The sequence below is a fragment of the Sabethes cyaneus genome, chromosome 1 (assembly GCF_943734655.1).
Source record: "Sabethes cyaneus chromosome 1, idSabCyanKW18_F2, whole genome shotgun sequence".
Classification (NCBI taxonomy): Eukaryota; Metazoa; Arthropoda; class Insecta; order Diptera; family Culicidae; genus Sabethes; species Sabethes cyaneus.
This window is the reverse complement of record NC_071353.1, coordinates 132,932,043-132,937,403: the sequence shown is the minus strand read 5'-3', so window position 1 is coordinate 132,937,403 and position 5,361 is coordinate 132,932,043.

Sequence of the window (5,361 nt, the reverse complement as noted above, 5' to 3'; positions counted from 1 at the left end):
TAGGAGATACTGATGCCGGCGTGGTCGTTAGAACTAAGAAACTGGTCGAAAAACGATCGAACACCTAAGCATTCCAGTGCGGCGTTGCGCAATTTCAACCGAATAAAACGCCGCTTCTGTAAAAACACGATTTTCAAACTTTATGCACCTTTTTCTCAGAAATTACACAACGTTTCGGAGCAAACTTTTTTTGTTTTATAGGTAGAAGCTTGGCAAAGACTTTTATAACTTTTGAGCTCTGTAAACGAAACACAGCCAGAGAAAAAGGAAAAAGAATATTTTTTGAAACGGTAGTTCTCTTACAATTGACGAAGGGACGGTAGAAGAAAGTAATGAAATTTTTAGAGTGATGAGAAAGAGCGAAATGATGAGGGGGGGGGGGGGGGGGGGTTAGTAGCTACGCTTAACAAGTAGTCGTTGTGACTCTTACCTTTTGTCCAATGCTGGAAGGTGCATGAGTCGAATCAAGCTATAACCTGAGATTATAACTGGATTCGAACTAACACCCGCCAGGGCATGTGGCTCGCTGGTACTAATGTACCTTTGAACCATAGAAGCGCTGGACAAAAGAGACCGCACAATCCCCTTATTAAGTGAGTAACGTATCGTCAAACTCCACCATCAGGTGGGTGGCTATAACCCCAGATTATAGCTTGATTCGACGAATGCACCTTCCAGCATTGGACAAAAGGTAGGAGTCATAACGACCATGGCGTATAGAGCATGGTGAAACGATATGGCAAAAAGTAGAAGCAGTCATATTGAAAAAAGCCAAGAAGGCCTGTGACGTAGGAATTTTTTTTACAAAAGCTTCTAGTCTAAAGCACGTGCTTGTGCTATATGTACAACAACATCATGGCAGGCGTAGGGCGCTTTTCTAGTGGTGACGTTCTTGACATAGCGTAACATAGAGATTATGATACGGAGCATGTGCAAATCTCCATTGAGTGATCGCCTGATTAAATTTGAAACAAAGTTTTACATTCCACGTAGCATCAGCCGTAAAGTTCAGGTTCAGCAACATCAGACACATTTAGTTCTTGCTGCATGAAAATTTAAAACAATTTATTACGATGCTTTATAAAACAGTTCTTTTGTATTCTGTAAAAAGAAATCAGAAATTGGATTATCCAATAAATTTTTATTTCTATCAAATGTTTCTATTTAAGTATCATTTAATAATAGGTAATGTATAACAGTACAAATCATCTCCTTCTTGATCATTGTCCATTTTTATTCACTTTATTCTCGCCTCCGAGGGATGAGAGTATTCCGACCTGGCTTTAGGGTGGGTTATTTAGATAGGCATTTCTACATATTCCGGTTCCGACGGGGATGATTTTCTAGACAATTTAAACGGTTTGAATTTGGGGTTCTGTCTCAACGGCAACGACGCCTTCCTGAAGTGTTCCTTTCTGTAACGGCTAGCTTCGTAAAATTTACACTTGCTGTGATGCCGCATTTGGATGCGCGGCAGCGAGGGTAACGCACGGTCCATTACTACTGCTAGAAGCAGCAGTAATGAAGGTGGCGGTAATTTGTACTACTTTTTCGTGGCCGCTTCCAACACCTAAATTCGACTCCGCTGCAGTGGTTTTAAGTTCGGAGATGACGCATTCGTCATCCCACTAGAAGACAGAAAAAGGAATGCGAGCCTAGATGCGTACTGGTTGGCCGGCATTTGGGTGAATTTGCATCTAAGAAGAAAATATTAGAACCGCTTAGAAATATTATAACAGTATTACTTACCTTAGTTTTCGTTTTCAACAGAACAAATATGCCACCGTTCGTTGTAGCAGCTAGCAAACAATCAGTAACAAACCTTCGTTGCTTTGGTTGCTGTTTATAAAACCAAAGCAACGAGAAAAAGCTGCAAACTTCCTACGTCATAGAGCGCCGTGCGTCTCCTGCCTGCACAACAAAAGCTTTTACTCCACTTCGCCTACTGTTTGTCAGTTGCGTTTCACCATGTCTATACTCACCATGATAACGACTACTTGTTAAGCGTAACTACAAATAACCCCCCCCCCCCTCCCCCACCTCTCTCTCACCTTACCGCTCTTTCTCCTCATTCTAAAAAAATTTATTACTTTCATCTACCGTCCCTTTGTCAATTGGAAAAGAACTAGCGTTTCAAAAAATATTAATTATATGTACCTGACCTCATTTCAAGGTCAAGACAAAAACTGGTCTAAGGAAAAAGAAGGCTTTTTTTATTTTTCAGCCTTCTGTTTCTTTTTTCTCAAGCTCTTTTTTCCTTCTTTTTCTTTTTTCTCAAGCTGTGATTAGTTTACAAAACTCAAAAGTTATAAAAGTCTTTGCCATGCTTCTACCAATAAACCCAAACAAATTTGTTTCAATATGTTGTGTAGTTTCTGAGAGAAAGGTACATAAAGCTTGAAAATCGTGTTTTTACAGGAGCGGCGTTTTATTCCAGCGAGGTTGTTCCGCGCCGCACTGAAAAGCTTATAGACTGCAGAATCAAAATCTGAAATAAAAAATTTGACTTTTTCAAAAATTTTGGACGCTTATGTCTCCTTAAAAAGAAATGAAGCAAGACAGCAATTTGACAGAAAACGTCATGCTAAAGTTCGTTTACGTTAGGTCTTTTCCATTCGCTCTCACATGGTAATACTCAGGGTACAGCAACACGGCAGTTTAATTGAATCTAAATTGAAGGTACATTATAAAAATGAATTCATAAAACGGGTTCACTATGTGCTGTCAACACCTTGACCCACATTTTTGTCAATGTTGGGCTATATCGTCAGCGTGGGTAAATGGCTTCGGCGGCCTGGGAAAAAGGACCTAGGCGGCGCGCCGGTTCTAAATCATCGGCGGCGGCGGCGGCGGCGCGTGCAAAAGTGTTGGCGGCGGCGCACGCCTCTACCTCAAAGTTTACTAAAATTTGTGCACGGACATTGCGACATGAACTTTTGGCATAGTCTTTGGGACTATCAATTTTCAAAAAGCTGCACTAAAAATTTTCTCGTTTTGTCGGACACCGATCACTACATAAATTTGCTGAAAATGCTAATAAAACATCACATAAATCTAGAAAATGTATTATTTTTTCCAAGAAGTTTTTTGGTTTGGTTTTTATTATAGAGCCTTTAACCTGAAGGGTCAGTCAGCTCTTTTCCAAGAATATTCTCTAGATTTATTTTCTCTAGATTTTTGATCTGTTTGCAGTGACTGTTTGGTAAAGCCGAAGTACATAATCGAATCTGCAGATTGAGAAAATTGGTACTTTTCCTGCTAAGTCCACTATTTATGCATTATTTTGATAGATAATATCTGTGGACTTAGCAGGAAAAGTGTCATCTTTCTCAATGTGCAGATTCGATTAAAACGCTCATGATAAAAACATTAGACAAAATAACATAAAACTTGTAAATAAGTATGAAAACAATAAAAAAACAGCATACAAATGTCACAAAAATGGTACAAAAATAATAACCATTTTGCAAAACTAGCATATAAATTGGACAGAAAAGTCTCCCAATTTCATGATATTTTGCATGAGAGCATATAACATATAACATTTGTGAATAAAAATCATATTTTAAAAATACAAAGTCTTATATTGTTCCAGATTATTGTTCCAGTTTCAACTTTAAACAAAATTTTCCGACTTTCTTGGACTTCGCATTTTGCTAACATTCATCAGTTATGCTGTTAAGATTGACTGAAGTACATATAGAAAAGCCTAGGGCTAGGCAGTATAAAAAAGCCGTTTTCAATATAAAACTGACTGGAAAGCTGAAAATCCGCAATACAATTCATCAATTATCGTTGAACGAAATTTCAAATTTTCTAAGCAATTGGTAAACATATAATCGGAAAAAGGTTTTTGAGGGGGTGGAAAACTCAAAAAAAATTGAACACTTTTTTTCTGATTAATGAAAAATTCATAGAATAATGCTTTCTTATTTGCCGATTTTTAATCGATGAATGGTGAAAATTTTGCTAAAGTGCTATTTTTATTTCAAAGTAAAGCGCTATTTTTAGTTCAAAAATTGGTTGGTGAACGGCTGGATAATGCGTTACATCGGTACCTCGCCGGTACAGGTATAAAGTAGACCCCATAGTGGTCCTTAGCCTCTTATCCAGCAACTCCTTTCCCTACCTCCTCGTGGTACCAGCCGGAATACGAGCAACCTTAGCTGGAGATTGGCGCCCCAACCCCGGTGAAAACTAAGGTCGTATACCAACAGGGAAGGAGGCAATCGTGCGAATGCTCAGTGTAGCTTGACGGTTTCTTAACCAAGCGCGCGGTTGTACTCCAGGTTAGGAGCGGCTCACGACAGCGTCTAATCCAGCGCGGGCGGCTGAATTAAAAATGTTTTGTCTCGACACTACACTTAAGATGGCAGCCCCAGCAAGAGACTCGGTTTGGTAGTAAGTACAACCTACCTAAATCTAATAATACTGCGAACAATCAAGGAAATTCGGTTCGGAACATTCGGCATGGGCAAAAGCGACGAAAGAAGGCGACACACGAAATCACTAATTTCGTGGGTGGCGACAGGGTGATGCTCGATCAATTTGAACACCGAAAGTTCGGCATCGTGGCACTGGAGGGTCCGTAGAGAAAAGGCGCAATTTTACCAGAGCGGTGGAGCGACCAACGAGCTGTGGTGATGGGTACGTCTGGAGTGACGGCCAGAATGCAAGATGGACTGGAAGGCGATCAGCGAGAAATTATGTATGTTGAAGATAAAAGACCAGTTCTTCAACTATACCTTTACAAACGTACACTGTCCAGCCAAAGACGAGAAGGAAGCGTTCTTTGCGCAGTTGGAGGCAATGTACGATAGCTGTTCGCCGAGGGACATCAAGATCGTTAAAGGGGATATGAATGCTCAGATCGGCAGGAAAGCGATTTATAGACCGGTGATCGGGCACAATAACAGCCAGCGATGCGTCAACTTTGCAGCATCCCGTGCATGCTGGTGGTCGCAAAGAAAAAAGTAAATCAATCTCGGAAAAAATACACATCGAAGCCTAATATGTGTAGAGATGTGGAAGAAAACCTGGTCACAAACGAGTGCGAGGTGGTCGACAGATGGAAGCAGTTTTTCGGTGGACATCTCAATGGTAATATAATAGAAGGTGATGGAAAGGAACCTTAATCTAGGAGTGCCTACGAACATAACAGCGTGCCGGCTCCTCTCGAAGAGATCCGGCAAAAAATCAGTCAGATGAAGAGTAACAGAGCCGCCGGAAAGGACCGACCGGTTTGAGCCGGTTACCGGTTGAACTCTACCAAAATGGCAAAGAACCACTAGCAGTGGCACTTAAACTAATAATTTAAAGGATTTGCGAGAAGGAGAAACTACCGGAGGAACGGACGGAAGC